The sequence below is a fragment of the Panthera leo genome, chromosome A2 (genome assembly GCF_018350215.1).
Source record: "Panthera leo isolate Ple1 chromosome A2, P.leo_Ple1_pat1.1, whole genome shotgun sequence".
Lineage (NCBI taxonomy): Eukaryota > Metazoa > Chordata > Mammalia > Carnivora > Felidae > Panthera > Panthera leo.
This window is the reverse complement of record NC_056680.1, coordinates 115420155-115447002: the sequence shown is the minus strand read 5'-3', so window position 1 is coordinate 115447002 and position 26848 is coordinate 115420155. Positions and strand designations below refer to the sequence as shown.

Genomic DNA, 26848 nt, shown 5'->3' with positions numbered 1-26848 from the left:
ATATCACTCACTGGTTCCCTATCATCTATAAAATACAAATTCCTTAACATGGCACAAAGCCCTCACATTTTCCCCTGTAACTGTTCAAACATGCTCTCCTGCTCCCCCTTGGAGGGGCCCTTTTAATTCTGGCCACGCTAGGCCATTTGCTAGTCCCTAAATCCACTGCTTCATTTTGCTGTAGCTTCATCTTAATTGTCTCAAATGGAGCCTTTTCTGACCCATCCTAGCAGATTTAGAATTACAACACTTACTGTATAAGTATAGTCAATCCTCATTATTCATGAATTCTGTATTTATGAATTTGCCTATTTGCTGAAATTTATTTTTAACCCTAAAGTCAATACTTGGAGTGCTTTTGTGGTTACCTGCAGACAGGCACAGAGGCAAAAAATGTGTCCAGTGTGTGCATCCCCAGCATAGGTCCAACAAGGAAACACTCTGCCCTTTTGTTTCAGCTCTCACACTAAAAACAAGGATCCTTTTCACAGTTTATTTAGTGCCATGTTTTTCACATTTTTGTGTTTTTTTGTGGTGATTCTGCTGTCGAAAATGTCCCCCAAGCATAATGCTTAAGTGCTGTTTAGTGTTCCTAAGGACAAGAAGCCTGATGATGTGCCTTGCACAGAAAATACATGTGTTCAATGAGCTTCCTTTAGGCATGAGTTATTGCTGTTGACCATTCAATGTTAATGAATCAACAACACATGTTAAGGTGTCTTTAAACAAAAAACACAAATAACACGGTTATGCACTGACCAGTTAATAAAAATGTGATCAGAGGCTCATAAGAATCTAACCCTGAAGTTTCCTCTAAAAGCAATATTTTCTAATTCAGTGTTCACAAAGAATTTCTAAAACATAACTACCATGAATAATGAAAATTGACTGTATTTTCATTTACGTGTCTCCACCACAAAATTAGTGGGCTGAGGGCAGAAATGCATCTTACTTATCTTTGAACTCTAATTCTTAGTATTATGCCAGACATGCATACTGAAGTTACCATTTACTGCACATAATTTTACAACTATGGTTTCTCATTTTTGTAATGTGGATATGCCGTGTACGTTTAGACATTATGGTAGGATCCTCAACTGTTCCCCAGCCCAGGAAGACCTTGCTCAACTTGGACAGTGAATGGTCTGAACTTTATCTTCCATCCCTGCCCCTTCACCTCTTTTATAACCAAAGATCATGCTCTTCAAGTTCAAACTTAAAAAATCAAAGTTAAATGAAAAGGCATTTATAGAGATTTACTTTTCATCAGTTAGCCCTAATGAGCTTAGATCTAAAAACAGAGAAGCTGCCAGCCAAAATGGAAGACTGAGCACACATGCCCACATTTTCTCCTCCTGAGGTCACAGTGAAATGACAGGAAAAACACTTTTTAAAAAGAATAAAATGCCAAGAGGGGCTTCTGGGTGGCTCAGTTGGTTAAGCATCCCACTTCAGCTCAGGTCATGATCTCACAGTTCTTGGGTTCAAGCCCTGCATCGAGCTCTGTGCTGACAGACGGTGTGTCTCCCTCTCTCTCTGCCCCTCCCTCCCACTCTCTCAAAAATGGACATTAAAGAAAAAAAAAAAAAAAAAAAGAATAAAATGCCAAGAATACTGGAGGTGAGGTGGGAAAGAAGTCAAAGAGGTTAGCCAAACCAGAAATTTTAGGAAATTCCCGGAAGTTAGAAAACAGATAACTGAGGCCTGGAGGTCCAGCAAAAAATTAGGCTTGATAATCTGAAAATAATTCCTTCATTTACAAAACAGCTAGAAATGCTAAATAACAAAAACATCCTCTCAAATACAAAACAAATCCCCAAGAAAATCTCCATGAGCCCACATGAAGAGGATAAAAGACCGGTTGGCTCCTCTAGGGTTTGCAGATGTTAGTACCTAGAAGTTCAGAGGCAGCAGCTTAGGCCTTAGTTTGCTCAAAATGGAGAATTGCATATGAGACCCTCCATATAAGGCTGGGACCTTACAGGGTTAACCCCCACCTTGTAAAAGAGTGGCCCAGCAAAGACGTGCCTGCTGGTCACGAAAGACAATGAGGGCATTAGCTTGTCTTAGCTTGGATTCCATATTAGGGGAAAATATTGCCTGAGAATTTGTAACCACAGCCTACTCTCAAGGATTCAGGGTTCCAATACACCTACCAAGTTCAGAAAACCATGAGCTGAGAATTTACAAAGATGCCAAAGAAAAGCCTTAGCAAATCTTCCTTGGAGGAATGTGCTCTTTAATCAGGCTGTACAGAAACCTTTCAATAAAACCCAGCCAAGCATGAGCTCACAACTCAAAAACCACAGAACACTCAAAAAAAAAAAAAAAAAAAAAGTAATTGAAAACACAAGACAGTAACACTGTCATAAAGGAAAGCAGATAAGATTGAATAAACATTGTAATCTAAGACATTCAGTTCTTCCCAAGAAAAAGCCTCCCTTGAGAAGTACATGTGTGCTCAAATATTCTTCTTTTATACTGGAGTCAATATAATTACTGTGTAAAATGGAAAAAAGACATGTTTTCTAAGACACGTGGAATAATTTTAATAATGACAATACTCTCATCCAGGGTAAGTTCCACCCCCTTTCCAAGGAGCATTTGGAAGTACGTGAGGGCATTTTTGATGCCCCAATGGCTGTGGCAGAGAAACAGGGGCACTAAGCATTAAGATGTGTTCAGGACAACACCATACAAAACAGTACTGCCAAAATGCCAATTATGAATTGTTGAGAAACACTTTACTAACTAAATCTAAAACTGTTATCAATGATTAACTCTATGAAGACCGGGAACAGAAATTTTTAGCTTTCACTGCACATTCATTTTTCTGTATTATTTTAACTCTTTACCATGTAACAGTATTTTTCAAAAGTTGATTAAAACAAGTTTATCATAAATTACTAGGGAGGAAAAGCTGTCCTGTTCATTGGCCAACATAAAATCCCTCCCTCCATATAAACTGGATTGATCAGAACATGAACACTGTGTACTCGACTACCCTAGAATTCCTAGACTCAGAAGGGAAATCTCTTTAAATACGTAAATGTTTCCTAGCTAACACATCTCCACAATTAAAATAAGCTTACTGATGAGGGTTGTGTGCTCATGCAGTGAGGACATGATGCCTGTGAACAGGAAGATCAGTTTTAGATTTTATAAAGGCCAATTAATGAAACACTTGCACAGATGAAAATGGAAGATGAAAATATAATTTATATGTACTAGAAGCAGACAAAAAGTTGTCTACTAAAAAGAAAACCTGCACTTACTCCACGACTTTGAGAATTTGTCATCTTTGAGGGGCAATGTTCTCTCGCTCACTCTTCTCTCTTTCTCCCTTTTTATCACCACACCCTGACCACTACAGAATAGTTTTCTCTATACTTTTGCTTTCCCTCTCAATTTCTTTATTTTACATAGAGTAGCTTGTATACAAGGTATACTTCACTTATATTTTACTAAAAGACCAATATGTTTAGATCAACACCAAACTAAGATGGGTTAAGGTTCTTTCAAAGTATCTTTCTCCATCAGTGATATGTTCATTCAACTTTTATCTTTATATTCCAATGAATTATTTTGCACTGTTTAACAATAACACCAAATAAAAAACTTTGCATACCTTCACTCTAGAATTTCAATGTTTTCCACTTATCATTATAAAACTATTCTAAAACCTTTTCATATATAGCTGTTTGTATGTAGGGCAATCTTTACCTCTAAGCAAGGATAAAATTATTCTAAAAGAAATAACTCCTAAGTGATTTTTTCTTTGCAGCTAAGAATTTTATTTAAACAAACTTCTTGTATATAGAAAAATTAGAAAAGGCTCAAATGCTGCCAGAAAAAAAAAAAAAAAATCCTGCATAAAAAAGTTAGAACAGATGCAAACACTATCAGAAAAAACCTAGACTCAAGAACTAGCTCAGCCCAAACCTGGGACATAAAGCACCTTAAAGCACATAAAAATCCCTGTTAAAAGAAAGTACTTAGGAAATCACATCAAGAGGCTCTCACAATTTGGAAACAGCGATCCCTCAAGAATTAAATTAATGAAAGGAAACAAAAGATACACAAGGTTAGTAGAAAAAAACTACCCCAAGAGGGGTAGAACTACTGGAAATATTTGTCTAATTAAAGTGCTTAAGATATACCCTTAGGATAAGAACACAATAAGGAAAATAGTGACAAGTGTACTATAAGCAGTTGAAAAAAAGTATGTTAACAGCAAGACAGTATCTGGTCAATCCTAGAAAAAAAGAAGAAATTGATAGGTTTCTAGAATTGCCCACAGGAGAATTTGCCTACTCTGTATTCCAGGATTTCTCAATCTTGTCACTACTGACATTTTGCAGTCAAATGCTCTACCACTGAGCTATACCCGACACTACTGACATTCTGATATTTCCTTGTTATGTGGGGTTGTCCTATAAATTATTTAGCAGCATCCCTGGCCTCTACCCACTAGACACTAACAAGCATCCCCACTCCCACCTCCACCCCAAATGTGACAATTAAAACTGTTTTCAGATATTACCAAATGTCCTGTGGGAGGCAAAATTGCCCCGGAATCAATTGTATATTTTAAATAACGCAAATAGATGCACAAAGCTAATACAGTTTGATATTTCTAACATCAAAATCATCCAATTTTCTTGCTCACCTAGTAAATGTCTCATAATAATTTAGCTCTATACAGAAAATAAGTACTTGCTATACAGTGTTTAGTGAAATAAAAAAAAAAATGTCAGAGAGGAAAGCCCATGACCATACTTTACATGTGTTATCTAATAATAAAAATCAAGTCACATACTTCTCTCATTTGCCCACAACTTCTAACATTGTTTTAATGTTAACATTGTTTATTTATTTATTTATTATTTTTTTTAATATATGAAATTTACTGTCAAATTGGTTTCCATACAACACCCAGTACTCATCCCAACAGGTGCCCTCCGCAATACCCATCACCCACCCTCCCCTCCCTCCCACCCCCCATCAACCCTCAGTTTGTTCTCAGTTTTTAACAGTCTCTTATGCTTTGGCTCTCTCCCACTCTAACCTCTTTTTTTTTTTTTTCCTTCCCCTCTCCCATGGGTTTCTGTTACGTGTCTCAGGATCCACATAAGAGTGAAACCATAAGGAAATCAAGATACTGATAGGAAGATTATAAGAATACTAAAGAATTTTAAAACATTTTAAAAGTATTCAAATACTTGAAAGATGCATTAAACAATGTGTATGTTAACATTCTTTCAAGTATTTGAATACTTTTAAAATGTTTTAAAATTCTTTAGTATTCTTATAATCTTCCTATCAGTATCTTGATTTCCTTTTTAACTTTTAAAGCCTATTTATTATTGAGAGACAGAGACAGAATGTGAGCAAGGGAAGAGCAGAGAGAGAGGCAGACACAGAATCCGAAGCAAGCTCCAGGCTTTGAGCTGTCAGCACTGAGCCTGACGCAGGACTCGAACCCATGAACCGTGAGATCATGACCTGAGTTAAAATCATGAGTCAGCCGCTTAACCAACTTAGCCACCCAGGCACCCCTAAGCATCTTGATTTTCTAAGTTTCCCTTTTCCCTAATATTTACAGTTCCTTTGCCCCTCCCTTCCATGGCAACCACATAGCTCACCCATCATCCTTACTGTAAATATCTTTCCTTTGAACTTAACAGTATTTTATGCAGGGATAAATGAAATGTGACTAATACCCAGGTAAGTGATTGCAAAAGACATCTCCATCCTTTAATAATAATAAAGCGGTCAAATATAGTTAAGAATAAATTGCTTAAATCTAAGGAGTACAAAAAGTTATTTAAAAAATAAGAACCTAAATGAACCTTTAAACAAGATCAGGGCTTACCTTGGGAAAAGATCCCCAAACCCTGAAGATCCAGGGACTGTCCTTTGCCTAGGAATTCCTTGCAAACATCAAGACACCCCTTTATGTCATTTGGACACAGGGAACTCATAATTTCCCTGTATCCAACTCTCATTCCTCATTCCTTCTGCCACCACTTTCAAGCTTATTTCCTTTAAATTACCACTCCAAGAGGGGTGCCTCAGTGGCTCAGTCGGTTAAGCGTCCGACCTCCACTCAGGTCATGATCTCACGGTTCGGTTCGTGGGTTTGAGCTCCTGGTCAGGCTCTGTGCTGACAGCTCAGAGCCTGGAGTCTGCTTCAGATTCTGTGTTTCCCTCTCTCTCTGCTCCTTCTCCACTTGCTCGCTCTCTCTCTCAAAAATGAATAAACATTAAAAAAAGGTTTTTTTTTAATTATCACTGCAAGTCTCTTTCCACTATTCTCTTCTTCACTGTAACTCACCCAGCACAAAACTATCACACAGATCATGTAAAAATGTCATTTTAATGATGATACTAGATTAGAAATTTTTTTTATTATCTGGGAATGTTTAAATTTTTCTTTTAAAAATCTAGCTTTTTATCTATTCAGCCTAATTCCTCTATTCTCTAATATAAACTATTCTAACCATTGTTCTTTTTTACTTTGTATACGCATAAACACATCTCTTCCTACTTAAATGCCTTCACTGATGTTACCCCACCCAACAGTGTTCTTTTTTCTTAGTTATTCAATACCTAATCGATTTATAACACACTTCTTGCTCTTTTAGAATCAAAGGTTTAGAGCTGAAAGGACTCATCTCAAAATTAATTCAATCAAGTGAGTAGCAAAGTCCCTCCCTACAGACGAGAATTTCTTTTCCTAAACTTCAAACTCTTTCAGAACTTAGCTGCACATGATAAAATGCTATTTATATGGTAATTTGTGCTTCCTAATTTCAGTAATAAATATTAAACACAGCCTATGAGCATGGGACAATATTTGGCTGAGCGGATGCAAAGACAGTTTCTTTCTTCACATAAACCATATACAGTAACCTTTTTATTGTGTGAAATTCCAGTATATACATATATACACACATTTACTTTCAGTGAAAATTTCTACTTGACTGTAATGAGTTCTAAGGTGCTCTTTTTGGAGGTATTTTGGGAAAAGGGGGAACTGCAGGTTTGGAAGATAAAAGAGAAGGGAAATAAAGAGACGACAGAGTAAGAGAAGGTATTTTCAGTGTGCTCTTAGAAGAGACAGAAGAAGGAGCAAAACAAATTTCCAGCCTTCAATCTGAAAAGTCTTTGGGGAAGGAGAGAAAGGATATGAGAATGAGAAGGACAAGCCAAGTCAGTGTTACATTATGTTATGTTCTGATGAGTGCTAGCATGAAATTATCATGGGTAGAACTATAAATACCCACTCAGCTCTAGCAAGCTGAGTTAAATAAAGGTTACTAAAAGCTTATTTTTTTAATTTAAATATCCAAGTTATGCTATCTCTAGAGCAAACAGTTGGAACTACAAGTTGGAGTAACTTTTAAGTGAAAATAAGAAAGACACTTTTTTATAAGACACCCTAAAAAATGCTTAAAAATTTTAAGAAATGCCCAGCCCATTCCCCCTAGATTGGAAATCTGAAAAGTTTCTTTCAAGAAAGTAGGAGTAAATGGAAAATAACTATATAGTACGTGGTATTTCCAAATTTAATTGCATAAAATGTTGATAATCTGTTTGATATATTTTATTTAAGGTTTTAATTGGATGAACATTAGAAGTCTATAAAGATTTTTAAAGGGTTCGTTCACAATCACAAACTCCTTAACCTTATTTCCCCCATAACATCTTAAATTCCTTCAGGGAATATCTGTCTACCTTTGGATTTTCAAGAACCTAATGCTAAGAATGATGAGGCATCCAGGGAGTACTTTGCCTACTTTTGCCTTAATAGGTGTTCCAACCTTAACACATTGTTTAAAGTGTTTTTCATTTATCCCCCATTCCAAAAGATTACTCGGTTGAGAAAGAAAATGAAAAACATCTGAATCAACTTACATACAAATGTGCATGACCATTGTTTAATTTCTGAAATAAGGAACTTGAATGAATTAAATTTCTTTAACTCAGTTACCTACGTTTCTTACATCAAAGTCCCAAATAGAAGGGCATTTACCAGATGAATAAAAAGGCATATAATTTTATGTAAAGCTAAATTTGCCGTAAAACATTTTATATGTACACGGACATATATATTCTAGGTAATACAAAAAGACAAATCCACCTGAAGACAGCCACATTCATACAAGATACTAAAAAAATTCCTATTATGTGATAATGAACAATTAGGAACATATTACAAGCACGGTCATTCTCTTCATTCAAAAAAAAAAAAAAAAAAGGCTACATTACCAAACACTATTTACTTCTGTAGACTTTTAGAGGGAAAGCAGGAAGAAAAATAAGGGCTATGTGAGTTTTATAAACTCTTCAGATTATGTTGGAAGGATCTTTGAGTTCATATCTTCATCTTGTAAACACACTTAAATGTCATGTAAAAATAAGACTTATTAACTTTAGTTAACAGCACATAATTCATTGGACTACTTTAAAAGCAAAGCTCTTTTAAAAAAATATTTACTGAATGACACATAGCTCATAGCAGAGTGAAAAAAAAAAACAAAGTTATGAATCAGGCAAAGGCAACTGAAAACATTATTCAACAAATATTTTTCAGTGTACATATAACACTGAACCTAATGGTAGGTGATGGAAAGGATACTGACATTTACTGAACACTTAAAATGTACCAGGCTCTGTGCTGGACACTTATATTATCTAATTAAAATCTTATAGTAACACTATAGATATTCTAACCTCTGTTTTAGAGACGAGGTATATTGAGTTCAGTGGTAACACGAGACATGTCTGCCAGCAAGCTTACTGTCTGGTACCAGGTAAAGCTCTGTGTCCTGAACAAAGTAAAAGAGCTGTAAGTTAGAAAAACTGGGATTACAACCCATGCCTCAAGCTCTTTTGCCACGCTAATAATAAACTATATAAGCAGTGAAAATATTTCGCTAATAAGCAAAACTCCAAATAATAATGAAAAGCCAATGTTTCCTTTAGTAAAAAAGTAACCCAAGCATTAAGTTGGTAATAACAATAAAGTATTTATAGTAACATCCTATAATTTATAAACTGTAATTACAGTATTAAAACAGAATTTTCTACAACTTCCAAAAATTTGGAAGCAACTAGGATATGAGTTCTCATCATACTGCCAGATTAGAAGCTATGCAAATTAGCTGCAATGGAGAGTAGTATTCCCAGTATCTTGGGGAGCTGTTAGACAAAACAGAATTTCTTTATATATAACATATTACACATACGTATTACTTCTATTACATATATATATGTGTGTGTGTGTGTGTGTGTAAAATACATGCACACACACAATTGTATTTAATACAAGACCATGGAGTTATATTGTTCTTCATATGAGAATCAAGTTGAATGCTTTGGAGAGACCCGAAGAAAGCAAACGACCAAACAACAACAAGAAAACCAAGAGTGATCTGTATAATTAAACATAAAACAACTATAAACAACTGAGGAGTAATAAAACATACAAGGATCCTACACTCAGATTCTTTCATAAACTTTTAAGTTCTTGCTCCAAAGCTAGGAATTGGTGATAATGCGCTAATTTATAGAAGAATGATGACCCAGGGCTCCAGGCAAAAGATACATACTCAAAGAAGACTGGCACATGAATGTATATTTATATTTTTAAGTAAAAATATATTAAACTACATGTGAATCATTTTTTAATGACCCCTCACTTAAGTCAACTTTCAATCAACCACAACCACCACTAGTCATAATCAACTCAGATTAGGGGGTTTTACTCATAACATGTGCTGATACAAATATATAGCTTTTTTCAAGAATGATAGATACACAAGAAAATCCTGGCAATAGTTAACTTTAAAATAGTGTTTCTCAATCTCAGCACTATGACATGTAGGGTTGGATAATTCTTTGCCATGGCAGTCTGTCCCATACACTGATGGGCCAGGCCCATCCCTGGCGTCTGATAAGTGGCCTCCCAGTTATAACAGCCAAATGTCCCTGGGGGAGTGAGAAGGCAGCAAAATCTATCCCTGGCTAAGAAATACTGACTTACAAAGAGAGGGATGGAATGGGGCATAAAGACTTTTACCAGCAATCCTTTTCTGGACTACTTAAATTATTACTATAGCAGGCTGAATAATGGTCCCCCAAAGATACTCAGGTCTTGGTCCCTGGAACCTGTGAAACGTTACCGTATTTGGAGAAAGAGTCTGCATATGTGATTGGAAATCCTGTGACATGGAGATTATTAAGGATCATTATGTGGGCCCTAAATGCCATTATATGGGTCTTTATAAAAGAAAGGCAAAGGGAGAGGTTTCCTTCTCTCATGCACACAGAAGGTGGTAAGAACAGAGCTAAGAGACTTGAAATACTGCCCTTGAAGACTAGAACAATGCAACCACAAGCTAAAGAATGCTGGTAGCCATCAGAAACATGACAGAGGCAAAGGACAGATTCTCCTCCTGAGCCTCTGAGGGAGCACAGCCCTGCTGACACACTGATTTTGGCCCAGGGATACTGATTTCAGACCTCTGGCCTCCAGAAGTGTGAGAGAATACACTTCTTTTGTTTTAAACTTATTAAGTTTATGGCAATTTCTTATAGCAGACACAGAAAACTGACACAATCATATATAAGAGTTTTATTTTGATTTTAAAAATCTGTTTCTGATGAGCAGATGAAATGTGTGGACAGCATTTAGCATAGTCTTAAAATATAATAAGCATTCAATAACATTGTTCATGCCACTGACACTATGACTAAGCTCCAAGCTCTTGGTACTGAGAAGAAAAATTAAGGATGTTCAAACAGTAAAACTGGGCATACATATGCACAAGGCTCATGTGAGCGAAAGCACATAAATCAGCCATTATATGATGTGTTCTTGACAGTTATGTAAGTGTTGTGCTACAATCTGTCCTGTACTGGAAAGATAAGTTGTGCATGAGGACAGCCAATGATAGCTTCTTGGGAGAGGCAAGCTTGAACATTTATTAGTAAAGAACAAACAAGGTTACAAAGGGAAGAGTATGAAAGTGAGCAAAGCAATGGAAATCAATTTGATGCTTGTAGAGATACCAATCTGACTAAAGTAAACATCATGGTAAGAGACCAAATTCTAGGGTTAGCGTTATGTAAATGGTATAGGACCCTAAAAGCTATGCTGATTTGGTTATTAAAGAGAATATTTTACAGAACGTATTTTACAAATACTGGGTTTCAGTGACTTTAAAAATATAAACATAATCTGGCCCTACACCAGACCTACTAAATTAGAATCCTTTGGTGTAGAGTAACTCTAAAGGATTTGACGCCTGCTAAGGTGGAGAACCTCTGTACCAAAGTCAAATCATGATAAATGACCTACAGAATAAAAATATTATAAAGTATATGTCATATCCTTGAAGTATGTACTCAGCTAAACTAGCTTAGCATTTTCCTAGGTGAAAATTCTTCCTAAGATGTAGCCCCTCTGGGTTCTACCACATACTTTCTCTAAACTAATCCCTCAACACTTTTCCTTTCCTAAGCATATGCCCTTGATCTGCTCAGTCATTTCCCTATTTTCTCACAAATTTTTCTAGAAAAATTCCATGCATCTTAAGCTGCCCTACCCACTTTTAATATCTAATCCAACTAAGATCTGACAATATTTTATAGAACAAAAGAACCATGTAAAAGTAAAGTTCCACTAATGTATTAGAAACAATTTGTGAAACTGTCCTGTTGACCATTTATTATAATAAAACCTTAAGTACATTTATCAAGTGAAATTCTAAATCACTTTTTACAAAAGATTTCCAAAAGCATAAAATTGTGAAGGGAGTCTATGAAGAGCCACAGTTCACTTGAATCTACTTAAGTGTTTACTAAGTAGTTAACAAAGTGCTAGGCTCTGAAAGATACAAAGTATATGAAAATCTCAGTGATTTGGAAACAAACTTGAGCACTAGGGTAAAAGATAGGGGTGATCTGGGAATAGAAACTGAATATGATCCTAAAAGGAATCTCCTTTGTTGGTGGGGGGGAGAAGGGTAGTGATCTTGTTGGCTTTACCCTAGCCTGGGCTTGTTTCATGACTAAAGCTAAATATAAAACAATACAAGTTAGAGTGCAGATAATTAAGTTGTACATTCTTTCCTCTCCCATAAATACCTACATTAATTCATGCATATTTCCAGGTATTTCTGTTTACCTCAGTACTCTTCAGAAACTTCAATCACATCAAATTCTATTCATTTATATTTCCACCAGCAACAAAAGAGAGCACCTTTTAGTGTCTATCCTCCTCAAAAGTATTATCAAATTCTTTTGGTCTAATTTCTGAAAATTGTATCTCATAGTTTTAATTTAATTTATATTATGTATGAGTTTGAATATACAGTAAAACCTTGGTTTGTGAGCATAATTCGTTCTGGAAACATGCTTGTAATCCAAAGCACTTGTATATGAAAGCAAATTTCCCCCGTAAGAAATAATGGAAACTCACATGATTTGTTCTACAACCCAAAAATATTCATATAAAAATGATTACAATACTATAATACAAAATAATAAAGAAAATACAAAATATAAAGAAAAATAAAATACCCTTCACTTACCTTTGACAACCTGTGTGGCTAATGTGAGGGAGTCATGCAGGATGACTTTCATTATTATGTATGGAATCACTGATATCTATTAGCTCAATGGAATCTTTTTCTTTTCATGCAGCTTTAATAAGGAACCTATCCCATGACACTTGCTTTTTGTCTCCTTTTGAAGATTTCGCAGAAACGAGACATTGTGTGGTCGTTAAACAGATTCATCACTTGTATGCTACAGCCTTATTCGAGTGATGCTTTTCTACAAAATTTTGCACTGTTTCCCACATTTTACACATCTCCCTAACCTCATTTGAAGTGAGGGATTCCACCACCTTCTTTTCCTCTACAGATGAGATGCAGACATAGAAAATCTTCTTATAAAATCTTACAACTTCAGCCACTTGCATACCTCGTTCATACTTCTTGATGATTTCCCTCTTAACTTCCATCATAGTCATCTGCTTCTTCTTACCGGTAGCCTTTCTTATCAACCTTTTTCTGCATGGGGGCCATTTTATAGACTTGCACAGATGTTGACTACAGTAAAGTACTAACAAACTCTTGTCATTTACTCTATTTAATGAAACTGGCAATAAGGCAGCAAAGGGTCTATATCTGCAGGCAGCCTGACCTAGAATGAAGGAAAGCTTCATTCCTAAGCTTACTCTTGTATGGAAAAGCAAATGACTGTCCATAGGTTCTTTGAAGTGACAAAAAATACACTACTGCCAGTTGAGGGCACCTTCCAATGTTCTGAAAAATCAATGATTTCTGCCAAACACCGCAGCCTGAGACCAAGTATCTGAGCATGGGAGACGATCACTCATAATCCCAAAGCGAGCGAGAGAAGAACCATTGGCTCAGTTGTGATCGTGTGACATTCGGTGTCACGTACTACTTGTAATGCAAGACATCACTAGTTTATCAAGTTAAAATTTATTAGAAATGTTTGCTGTCTTGTGGAATACTGGCAGAACAAGTTACTTGCAACCCAAGGTTTTACTGTATGTGCTTAGGAATCATTCAGATTTCCTTTTCTGTGAATTATCTGTCTATAATCTTTGCCTAACTTTATGGTTGTTCTTTTTCTTATCAATTTGCAGATATTCATTATATATTAAGGAAGTTTGCCTTTTGTCTGCAATACTAGTTGCAAATATCTTCCGCAGCTCCTATATTACCATCATGCTGTGTTTGATCACTTCTTTCCTTCACGTATATATATTGTCCTCAACCAAACTGTAAATTCCTACCATGAAAGAAAGGACATTTCTTTTGAATATCCCCACAACAGTGCTTTTCAGACCTTCTAACTTTATATACCAGCAAAATTTAAAAGAAGGGAAACCAAACTTCTAGGGGTAGTAAAGGGTGAACATTAATTATCCTTGTAGCATCTACTTGGGCTGTCTCTCCAATCCCTTTTCACATGGTTACAGCAAATGCCACCAAGTTCTAATAGTACGACATAAGTTGTGGAACTGGGGAGAAATGGGTACTAGATGAATCTCCTTCCTGTCATCCAGGATGGTACTGAGAAAACTCAGGAGATGCTGCCAGCCACGTATTCCATTAAGAGGATGAAAAAGTGATCCTCCACAGCAAGAGAAGAAATGAAGCAAATGTGCATGAGGAATAAAGAGATGAAGTGTATCATTCTGGCACCAGATGGAGTCCTTTGTCTCAACCTTTTTCATCAGATACTCCCTGCATTTTTATAATAAATCTTACTTCTTGTTTATACCAGTTAGATGAATTTCTATTACTTAGAGCCAAAAGTAGCCTACCATCTACTCAAATCATTCCATAAAGGGACATTTTAACACCAAAAGCTGAGTAAGGAGAGAACCTCAGATTCTTAAAGAGGGAATATTTATTTAATAGCAGCTGTGTGCCAGGAACAGGTTTAAGTCCTTGAAATATAGTTAAACAAAAGAGATACAATTACTGTTTCCATGGGGCTTACAGTCTAGTGAGAGTAGACAGATAATATAAAAATACAATGTCAGATAGTGATAAGCAGTTGGCAGGAAAAAAAAAATTAAAGGTAATGAGATAGAAAGAAATAAGGATAGTGTTATTCTACGGGGTGGTTAGATAATACTGCTTATCTGAGAAGATAATATTTGAACTGAAACTTGAAATGATGAAAAGGAGCCAGTCATGTAATGTTTTAGGAAGAGAATTCCAGGCAGAGTGCAAAGTCCTAAGTTAGAAACAAACCATTACATTTCTGGGACAAAAAGTAGGGCTATGTAGATAGAATATAGTGAATAAGGAGGATGTTAAAGAAGCGGTAAAGGAGTAATAGATCTAAGAAGAAGAGATATGAGATGGTGAAGTACATAGGGATGAGTTCATGTATAGGAACTAGTAGGCAGGAAAGGATTTGAAAATAACAAGCTTTATGAAAAACACACTGTATTTCTCATATTGTCTTGAATCATTGATAACTTTAACAAAACAGGCCTTTAGAAATCACCATCCCCAAGTACTCAACACAATCTTGAAGTTAGCTAGAAATGAACACTTCCTAAGCAGAAAATATCCTGTTGAACATTTTTTTTTTTAATTTAGGACAAAAGCAAAGCCATTTAAAAAGAATCTAGGATGATAAAATTATAAAGACTACTCCACATTCTATCCTATTTACTATGATCAAGGATGTACAAAGGTCTTAGTTAAGGAAGAACATAAAAATTTAAGTTCTTTCTAAGCTACAATAAACATAACATACTTCACTATTACTAAATTGGACATTGCCTAGGTTAAATACTATCAGAGGAGAAAAAGTGGACACCAGGCTTCTAAGAACAGCCACAGCATAATTTAACAAAGTCAACAAAGTTGTGAATTTTAATCTTATCTTTACTACTACAAAAAAAGGAAGAACTTCTCCCTTTGTGGTGAAATTGGGTACAAGGGGTGCCTTAATATCTCTTCCTCTGAAAGCTTTTTAAAATAGAAGACCAACCTGTTTGAAGAGGTTCAGATATGGAACACCTCATAGAAAAGAGTTTTCTCCAGATCCTTCCAGACAACTTCTGTGTAAACTAGGCAAGTAATCAAGCCTACATGGCTACTAAGATTAACGTCAGTTAAGTCAGGCTTTGAAAGCTCTACTGTACTCATGAATCTCATCTTTCATTATGTTAGTTAGCCCACTTAACAACAGACCAAAAAGTAGACTGTTAATAACACAATCTATAAAGAGAGGTACTTTGCGAGTGTGGTGTGAGTTAAAAAAAAAAAAAAAGTCATTAGACACCTTGATCAAGACTTGATTCTAAGCGCATCCTCCTCAACACGTTGCCAGCAGTTTGGCAAAGTGCCCGAGATGATTAGCAGCCAGTGTACGTAAGGGAGTGATATGGTCAACCTAAAGTGTATAGTCTCCCCCCAGTGGTCATAGACAAATAAGAAGAGTGGAGAAATCATTGCAGCTTCTGTGAGAATGACCACAAGATTCACTATGCAGAAACTGGTTGCTACAAAAATGAAAGAAAATCTTTAATTCAAAACTAGCAACCCATCAGTAAAGAGATATTTTACGTTTATATGTTCTTATGATATTCATAAATGTGAAGCCTAGTTTTGGAAGTAAAGAACTGACAGGTAAAATAAAACTAGCATAATTTTTCTCAGTATAATTTTTTAAGGAATAAACAGTATCTTCAGACAACCCAATATTTGTATTATTTAAAAACAGGCAGGTGTTCATTCTTCCTGAAATAAATAGCATATCCCTTGTAAGTCAACCACATTTACCCGAAGTAGAGTTCTGATATAATTTAGTCACTTACCAAATAAATTACCTTGGAAAAGAAAATTATCAGTGTTATATACCTAATGTCTACTCTGCAAAACACTCTTTCAAAAACCACCCAGAACTACTATAATTTATATAAAGTAAGTGATGTAAAACATACAAATGGGTCCTCTTGTTTCTTTGAATATTTATTTCCTTGGTGTTTTTACAATTAGATAGCCTATGACTAGCACTTACCCTGTATTATTTGCAACTCTCAGTAATAATTTGCTGTTACTCCCTTCTAACAAAGCTTCGACGCCAAAAATGTCAAAGGTATTTAATTAAAGCATCTGCTGTCTTCTAACCATCAATTATTAAAATGGTAAAATATATCTTAAAAATATAGTAAATACTCAACTTCAATTTAAAAGGAGCCTTTTTAAAAGGTAACACAATTATGGTTGTCTTGGTTATCCCAAGCTAAAAAGAAGGGGAGTGGGGAAGGAGGGAGAGAAGCAGGCAGTGTAGTCTTCTGGAACAATTTCAGCCTGAAATGAGACTCAGGAAAAAAGCAAACTGCTCCCTCAAATGTTTAAGAAAAATATGATTCATTTCTAAAAAATCCAACAGTTGGCTCTGAGAACAAAAAAGGAGTCTGTCTTATATAGTGCTACCAGACTTGCTTAAGCACCTTAATTTTATTTAATCTAGAATGTAAAATAATCCATTAAAAAAAATTCCAGGTGAAAAAGGAATTGAGTAGCATCAATGAGGACACACGGATGGACAGATGGACACACGCACACACCCGTGGTGTTTTTTCATAAAGATATTTACTGTGTAACCCCACAGGACAAAATAGAGCAATTAAAAGTGTTACCATTTGAATATTATGTAACCCTAGTCTAAAATAAAAGAAACATGGACCTTAAAAAGTAACATGTAGTGCAAACATATATTTAAACAGGTATTTAAATATATGATAGATTTCCGATACAAATGACCTCAAAATGACACAACCCACAAAAGTTCTTTGTTTACTGTAAAAAGGCCTCAGAAGATATGACTACAATCAGGCCTCATACCTTACCACAACTCCACAGTAGATACCTAAAATAAGCATTTATTACCTGACGTCCGTTGTTATACGTATGTACCGCAACTATCTCTGCATTGATAGTTACCTTGCCTAATATATTCGACATACATAAGTTTCCAAACGACCATTTCAAAGATTCCAAGGATAGAAATGGCTGCTAAACCATACTCCAATTGAAGAGCATTTTTACACACCTCAAATGTTGTGAGCCATATTACAAGAAGACTAATTCAGGAAGCATAAAGTAAAATTCCAACAATCCCCCAAGGCGTAGGAAAGAGTAAAACGTGGCTAGCTTCTTGACCTTAACAAGCTGTTTACAAGTAATGCGGAGAATTTTCTGAGCTTCCCCATCAGCCTTCAATTCCCTTCCTCGCCTGCCCCCAGCCCCCTTACATAAATGCATGCCCCAAGTGATGGAAGTTTAACGGCTATAATCTCCAACTGTAATCTCAGGAGCTGGTGAGATTGAGACTAAACTCCCAATAAAGTGTTAAAAAAGTCCTTCTGGGGGGAGGGGGGGGAATCCACCAACCAATCCACATCCTGCCATCATACTGGCCTGTTTGAGCCCTCAATCGACTCCCTAGGGGCCCTTCACCCCGCCAAAAAAAAAAAAAAAAAAAAAAAAAACCCAAAAAACAAAAGACACCAGCACCTTTCTGGTTCCATATTAACGTACCGAGGATCGAAAAACACTGCCTCAGCAACGAACGCCTCCGGAGCAGCGTGTGCACGGCCCACAACCACTTTGACCAAAGGAGTCTCGTGCCTCGGAAGTAGCAGCAGTAGTTGCAGAAAGCCTCCTCCCGCAAGAACTTGGGGCTCGGGAGCACGCCAGAAGCCGGCGGAATCGCCCCCTCTCGGCACTGACCCCGGAGGTGTCAGTCACAGCAACTACCGCCCCCGGCGCGGCTCTCCATTCATGCCTTAAACGCCACTCCCGCCGCAGAGGGTGTCGGCGCCCGCGCACCGCTTCCAGAGCCTGGAGGGGGCCCTGCGCGCCCCCAGCCCCAGCCTTGCCCCAGCCGGGGCCGCGCCGGGGAGCGCGTGGAGAGAGCAGGGAGCCGCGCGCCGGCGGGCAGCATGGGCCAGACACGTTGCCGCGCTCCGGCCCGCCCGCCCGCCCGCAGCCCGGGAGCCAGGGGCCCGGCAAATCGCGCCCCTTCTGCGCCGGCCGGGCCGGGCCAGGCGCGCGAGCAGCCCTCCCCACCCGCGCCGCCTCCGCCGCCCGGGCCCCCGGCGCGCCGAGCCCAGGTGCTGAGGGGGCGGGGCGGGCCAGGGTCCCCGCGTGGCGCACGGCGACGAGCAACAGGGCGCCCCCCGGCCGGCCGCGGCGCGCGGCGAGACCGTTACCCCAGAGGCATGGGGGCCCCGGCAACTCACCGGCTCGCACCTCGGCCGCCTCCGCGACGCCGCCGCTCCCCTGCGCCCGCCGCCGCTGCTCTCCCTCAGCCGCAGGCGCCGCCGAGCAGCCCCATCTACAAACTCGGGGCTCGTAGTTGGGAATTGGAAATGCGGCTCTCACTCCTCTCCGCCTCCCCTCCCTCCGCCCCCTCCCTCGCTCCCCACTCCGCCCCGGCTACGGTCGCCGGCGCCGGCGCCACCACCGCCACCACCGCGCGCTCGGCCAACCTCCCCTCAGCCGCCCTCCTCCCCCTGCTCCTCTCGCCGCCGTTGCTGCCGCCGCCGCCGGGGCGCGCGCCTCCTCGGCCTCGCGCGTGCGCCGGACGCCGGGGAGCGCGCGCTCGGGCGCGAGGAGGCGTCGCCGCCTCCGGGAAGCCGGGCTCCGCCCCTCCGGCCGCGGCGCGGCGGCCAGGTGGAGCCCCCCTCCGAGCGCCGGCAGACAGCGCCCGCGGCGTCGGGGCCTGACGGCGCCGCCTGCGCCCGGCCTCCTCTCCCGGGTCTCCTGGCCCCGGCCCGGAACCGCGCCCGCAAGAGGGTCGGTCAGATCCAATCGGCGCTGTTCTTCCGGGCCGAAATCGCCGCTGTCATTCAGCATTTACTAACAGGCAAGGTACTTCATGGGACGTAAAAGAGGCTCCTCCCTGTCCTTTCCAAGAGTTTACATGAAAAGAACCCAGTCTTGGGGCACAAAGGATAAACAGACTCCCGAAGGAAAGCCTCTGGAGAATCTCCTCCCTTCCCCTTCACACACACACCTATGGTTCTGATGCGTATTTAGCAGGGTCTACAACGCTGATGGTGTCCTTCGTGAATTTTTCTCCCGAAGGCCCAGCCGGGGAGAGTGATTCACACCCCAGGAAATGGACTGACACGAGCCCTTTTCATAGAACCGAGGGTCTGGTATCCCGTGATAACTCCCAGAGCTGGCTTTGCTGGATATTCCCAGTTCACCAGTTGTTCAGCTCCTCCCAAACATCTGGCTTCTCCAGACCTTAGAAGGGGCAGCTACGCCATCCTTGCCACCTCAACTCTGACTCTGCATGGAGGATGGTGAACTGAGATGAGTGTCCGGGGGTGAGATGACACATTTTGACAGGAGCGCAGATTGAATTTTTCAGTTGAAAGGAACTGAGCAATGCAGTGCAGCAGAGGCTCTGGCTAGAAAAACACAGCAAGGCAATCAGAGAACTTCTGATTCCTTTAACATCTAGCTCATCCCAAAAGATCTCTGAACCGTCAGACCTGTGATGGGGGCTTTTGAAAAGCTGTTAGCGTTTTTCCTAAAACAATTTTTTTACAACATGTTTACCGCAGTCCTTTCAAACCGTGAATGTAGAAAGTGCAAGTAAAACTTGACATGTGAGGACTATCACATCAGGAGCCCTCCTCAGTGCAGCCTTTCTTGGCTTCTCTTGGGCTCGTTGCACAGTCCTGCACAAAGCAGGATGATATATAACAAATGTTTGCAGACTGAGTAAATGCATCATGGTCCTTTGGACTCAGGGATGGAGTTTCAAACTATATAGCCCTCCCCCCCCCCCCACCCCCCGTGAGTGTGGTTATTATGAAAGAGAGGGAGAGAATACTATGGGTGAGGTGTATTAAGAAGGCCTAGTTCCCTACACAGTGGTTTTTCTCCTTAGCCTCAACCAAGCACTCAAAGATTAATTTACTTTTCCAGTAGGGTCATTAATTTTACAAACCAACATGCAAGGGGAGTTTGTCCAGTATTAATTGAGAGCCTTCTTTCCTGGAACAGCAAATCTGAGGAAGGGAAACTGGAAGCATTTAAGGAGACCTGAATGTACTAAAGGGTACAGAGTGGCTTTGGACACAATGTTTTGTTCCCCTCCCTGTAATCAGGCCAGCTATATGAAATCAAGTAGAGTGGCTGGTGTGCCCAAGAGTGAGGCAAGGTGGAGGCGGAATGGAAGAATCAGGTTTCTCTTCTCAGAGACTCAGCATAACTTTAAGTCTTCCTTTTCCCCCTCACTTGCTTCCACAGGATACCTAATGGCTCATTCCTGCTGCACCCCACCCAGGCCTCTGAACTTTGATCCTCTTCTCCCTTCTGACCCCCAGCTTCACCACATCCCCTCCTGCCCAGCCAGTGCCCTGGACTCCTCTGAGGGAAAGGGGGTGAATGTTATTTCGTGGTGTGTTTTTGATCCCTATAGTGCAATTTATTTCCTCAAGGGTCTTCTGGAAAAAGTGTCCTAACTTCCTACTCTACCTCCATTCCCTGCAAATATGAGGAAGTTTTAGGGAGGGAGAAACAGGGGAGACTACTGACTTGCAGCTAGGAACAGCCCTGGCCAGCCCCCTTATTTCTGCACATACCAGGGACCCAGCATTTGGGAGCAGGAATCAAGGAACAATTACATTTCACTTACAATTCCAAGTTTCTTCTCTAAATAATGACAGCAGCTCTTAGATGTAGGCTTATCACGGTTGTAAGACAGCTTCATTCTCAGAGCTAGAAAAAAATGATTTTGCTCCACAACTATTGCTTCAATTGCTTCTCTTCAGGATTCTCTCACCAATGAAGTTTTTCTTTCAGCATCTATATTTTATCAAATACTCATATACAGGTTATATTATGAAACACCACTTTTTTTTTTAAATAAATAATATGCCACTTCAGGACATTCTGCCCTTCCTCTAAACTTTAAAGGTGGGACATGCCAGAATAAATTTAAAGTGATCTAATAGGAACATCGGAACTCTCATCATTGCTTGCCAGCCTACCTTTCTGAGAGGTCATAATTTCTGAGACACTACCCATCCATTTCCCATATCTGTTACAACTTCTTCATTCCAGAAAGGTGAATGTTATGATTGAAAATGATGGGGAATCCTTCTCTTCAGTGTCCTTAATAGGCTGACTTTTCATTTCCTTCAAGGTTACTCTAGAGGGATAATTTTACCACAGCCCAATATCTCCTAACCATAACTCAATTTGAAGTCTGAATTTTGATTCTTAATTCCGGAGCATCCGTCATTGGCTTTATTTCATCCTTCCAATATAAACAAAAGCTTCCATACTTTTAACATGATTGTGTTTTCTTTTCTCTTCAGACCCATTTCGCTACTTCAGAAACTGAGCATTTTACTAAAGAACAAGCCCCAAATTTTAGCAAAGCAAGTTACCTGCTCATTTTCCAACTAATCTATCATAATAAAGAGCAGTGATGCTCCTGGAATATAGCTTTATGAAAAATTGCAACTGACATGCGTCACAAAGTCCAACGAAGCTTTCCTCCAGAATACTTTATTTAGCTTCACCCCTTTTATCTCTGTTCACTAAGCTAGGTCAGACTCCAATTTCCAGCCTCCATGCTAACCTTTCTAATTTCAGTCTCTTGCTTGCTTGCAATTTTCCCTACTCTTAGAACAGTGCTTCTCACTTTTGGCTGTTTACTGGGATCATCCAGAGAACTTTTTAAAAAATGCTAATAGCTGGGTCCAACCTCTACATTTAATTGTTCTGGGGTGCAGCCTGGGCACCAGGATTTTTCAGAGCTCTGCAGGTAATTCTAATACGTAACTAGAGTTAAGAACTACTGAAATGGGTCATCTTCCAAACAACATTTATACCAAGTCTTCTCAGAACATTGGGGTGGCTCCAAATTACCTCAAGTAATCAAATTAAAATACCTAATCCTGTGCTTTAAGACTCTTTGCCAATTGACTAGAATAGTCCCCTTTCAAAACAGCTTAAATTTATCTCCTTCCTAAAGCTTCTCCAGATTAGTCTCACCTGGCTGCATAAAGATCGCTGTTCCCAATTCTCTGAGCATTCCATCTGGCACTGGTTTACAAGCCCTTGGACCACAGTTGATTGCGTATATTATTGTTTTAATCCAGCTTTCATAGATACCTGTCGGAGGCTTTTCTTGTCATCTAAATCTCTCTGAAGTCCCACTAGGTCAACAGACAATCTCAAAATAAACAGAAATGTTATACTTAGCAGAACTTCCTCCTACCTATCCGAAATCAGAACATTCCCTGACACAATGCAGTTCATTTTTCGATCACCACAATTAAAGCCGACACTTATAAAAATTTATGTGTTTGGGGTTGTTTCTTGTTTCTTACAAAATAAAAACTATATATCTCAGTATATCTCCCTGACTCTCCTTACCACAAGCAAATGCAATTTGTTTCACACCCACCTCTCTATTGAAACTGTCACAACTGACATTTTCATTCATGTGTTTTCATTCATTTACTCATTTGTTAGTGATAAATGCTGGAAATAAAATAATAATATCAAATTATACCTACTTTATGGGGGAGAATAATAAGCAATTAAAATATAACATAAGGGGTGCCTGGTGGCTCAGTCGATTAAGCATCCAACTTCAGCTCAGGTCATGATCTCACTGTCTGTGGGTTCGAAACCCATGTCAGGCTCTGTGCTGACAGCTCAGAGCCTGGAGCCTGCTTCAGATTCTGTGTTTCTCTCTCTCTCTCTCTCTCTCTCTCTCTCTCTCTCTGCCCCTCCCCTACACACTCTGTCTCTCTCTCAAAAATAAATAAACATTAAATATTTACAAAAATATATCACATGATAAGTGCTATGTCAGGAGTCTTAGACACAGTGGAATCGGGGGTGGGGGTGGGGAGAGTCTTAGTGTTCAAACAATCCAGCTTCTCTGCAGTATTTGAGGAGGCTGACCACCACACCCCCACCTTTTAAACCTCTCCTTTCCTTTCATTCCCCTAATACTATTAACCCAGAAACTTCTCAGATTATTCCTTGTGTGACCTCTTGTTGCATCATCTCTTCCCACTTCCTAAATAAAAATATTTCCACTAAGAAGGAAGAGATTTTTGAGGGAGACAGTGTAGAAAAAGAGACCGTTGCTTCTCTCAAGAATGTCATGACCCTTAGGACTCTATCTTCAGTGCTTCCACATCTGTATCTACAGTTCTACCCTCCCCTGAGGCATGTTTTCAACTTCCTGTTGAATGTCTCCATCTGGATAAGCCATTCATGCTCAAATTAACATGTCTAAAATAAAATGTATTGCTTCTGCCTCCCTACTCAATCCACTCTCTGTGGGTTTCTCTTACCCCTCCCTTTCCTCACCTCTCTTTACCTTCTCCAGAACAGACACAGTCTGCACCCAGGTCCCTTGAAGTTCATCTTCTCAATGTCACTGCCATAGATTCTCTTGGCCATTTCCTCTGACACTACAGAGTTGTCTTGCCCAATCTCATGTGCAACTGAATGCTAGCCATATCATCCCAGCCTCCTGTGGGACTCCTTTCACAAGGTCACTCACAGCGATCTTCAAGGCTCCCCGTCTGCAGATAGTATACATCCATCATATTTTGCACCTTCATATTTTCACCCCTCTGTTTTTTGCAGGAATGCCTTCCCTCATCTCTGCTGGTCAAACAGAAACTTTTATGCCCCTCTCACATCCCCCTCTTCCATTAAACCTTTCCTGCCCCATCCCAAAAAAAGGCAATTGCTTTTTTTTAAATTTCTATAACTTCTTGATTATTTCTCATGGCCCTTTTCCTATTCTGCTTCATAATAGCATCATTTATGTTTCTGAATATCTACCTTAGCACTCTTTTTCACCACCATCGGTAGCCTCTTCTTGTTTGCAAATAAGAATCCAGCATACTGTGTACAGGAATGCCTGTGGAACTTGGCACAATATTGCGCATAGTAGCGGCTCATTTATGGAGACAGATAAATTCATTAGTTGGTGAGCTTCTAAAATTAAAGCAAATTAAGTGGCAAAAATGTTGCTAATTAGAATTGAATTCTTTTTCTTTAATAGGCAAGTTATGGCTCTATGCAGGGACAATTCGATTTCAGGAAGGGACTCTAACACAGCTACTTTATCCTATCAGTAGCTAACCTCTACGTTTAATTAACCCTATGGGGTTCTCCTTTAAAATTAACCTGTAAATTGCATGTGTCCAATTTATATATGAGCTGAGAAAAAATAGCCCTCGTACTCAGGTATCAAAAGAAGATTTAGAAAGATATGAAAACGGGAAAAAATTAAATATATGTAAACATATAAACACACACACACACACACACACACACACACACACACACACGTGTCTTCACTGGAGAAGCAGAGGCGGCCTTTCTGAGGAGTTTTATGTCATTATAGTTAAAAAGAGTATCTGAATAGCAATTAACCACAAAAGCAAATGATAAAACTCTCTGAGTCTGATGCTCCTCCAGAAGACCAGAGAGCGGGCATGAAGGTAAAACCAAGTCATGAGCTTGCATAATAGGCACTTAAGACATTTTTTGTTATATAAATGAATGTAAGATGGTCAGGACCAGAGGAGATGGAACAAAGATACAAGCAGGTGTATATGTGTCTGCATAGGGGGTGGTCAGGGCAAGCTGTTTTGGCTGTTAAAAAGTCCAAGAACTTAATGGCCCATTCTAAAGTGATGCCATCTTCATGTTAGTACAGGGCACTTTATTCCTTCTTAAGATAGCAGCTGCTTACAAATATGAAAGCCCAGATCTTTAAAAAAAAAAAAATCCTGTTTCGGTAATAATAGTGAATAATGACAACTACTTATTGAGCTCACACTTTGTGGCAGATAGTGTTTTATGTCTTTTATATTCCACGTGAATCATTATCACCACAACTCTACGAATGAGGAAACAAGCAAAGAAGAGTTAAGTTAACCTGCCTAAGGCTTCAGAACTAGGAAGTGTTCAAGTCAGTTCAAATGCAAAGCTCCTGATCATTCTCACACCTCATACACAGAGTGCTTTGTAACGCTCAGATCCATCCAACTGGAATGAATTGTAATACAAATCCTCACAATTAAGGGTTCTCTGTAACATGCCATTTAACTCAGATTCATCACCATGATTTTCAGACTTACCATACGTGTGTATTTGCACAATGTAGAATTTGTGGAAAGGCTATTTTTATTGTTGTTATTATAGTATAAATATATTATAGAAAAGTGCAAATTTTTTCTGGACTACACCTTTCAAGAAAAAAAAGAATAATAAAATCATAAATAAATTACATAATAAAAAAAACTAAGAAAAGTTTCTTCTATTCATTTAGAAGTACACAGCCATTGTTTAGCTGTCAACACATCAAAATGAAGATGGTTTTATAGTACAGGTACTTACCAAGTAAGAAAGGAAAGGAGAACATCAATTCAGCTTCACGATGTGTAAGTCCACTTCTCCATCAAGAAAGAATGACACTAGCATTAAGTGAAATACTTTTTAAACACAATTTATGTAAATTATCAATAGCAGTGCATTACAGAAACTATTACTATAGTTTTTTTTGTTTTTTTTTTCTCATTGCCTGTTAACTTGACCATCCTTAGAGAATGCCGTGGATGCAGAGACACACTCCCCAAATCTACTTTAAGGAAAGACTTGTTACTCCAGCTGCAGTAACTGTCAGAAGAAAGGCCCCTGCTCCTGTGAGCCCTTCAGGGATCACCTGAGCTGTAGAAAGACCACATGCTCAAACTCACTGCCCAAGACCTTTCCAGGGTGATCCACATTAAATGACTGATGGAGAGGGTAGGGGATCTAAAGGTCCAGCTGTTGAGAGGCCATTTTAGCTTGAGTTCCCTATGGGGTCAGCTGAGACTGTTGTTCAGGCCTGCATTCCACATTGATTTCCCCCCTGACCCAATCTTGCTACCTTTCCTTCCTTCCAAAGGTGTTCATCCAAGTGCACCTACTGAACTACACACTGAACTCTGTCTCCCCCTCAGGAAGTCTGCCCCTCAGGGTATGCAACAGGTGACAAAGAAAGGGCACATTTTGATTCATACATCACATTTTCTTTACCTTAAGGAGAAAACATAATCAAGTCCTATGTGCTAATTTAATTGTTTCAAGGGAGATTCATGACCGACTTTGAATCTATTTAATTTTTTTTGTATATATATATACATACGTATGTATATAATATGTATATATATACATACGTATGTATATATATACGTACGTATATGTATGTATGTATG

The 26848-nt window shown here is 39.2% G+C and overlaps 1 protein-coding gene across 6 annotated transcripts in view; it reads right to left on the bottom strand.

The window, feature by feature from the left end:
• Positions 1 to 18983, bottom strand: part of PALS2 (protein associated with LIN7 2, MAGUK family member) — a 113654-nt gene extending 94671 nt beyond the window's left edge. For 2 of the 6 annotated variants that reach the window (XM_042920385.1, XM_042920370.1), the window contains exon 1: positions 18824 to 18983. The gene's annotated coding sequence lies outside the window, so the exon portion shown is untranslated. Of the gene's footprint in view, positions 1 to 8739; positions 8835 to 18119; positions 18361 to 18823 lie in introns of those variants that run through there. The other 4 variants (XM_042920357.1, XM_042920363.1, XM_042920353.1 and 1 more) reach the window with 4 other exon arrangements.
• Positions 18984 to 26848: the final 7865 nt, after the last annotated feature.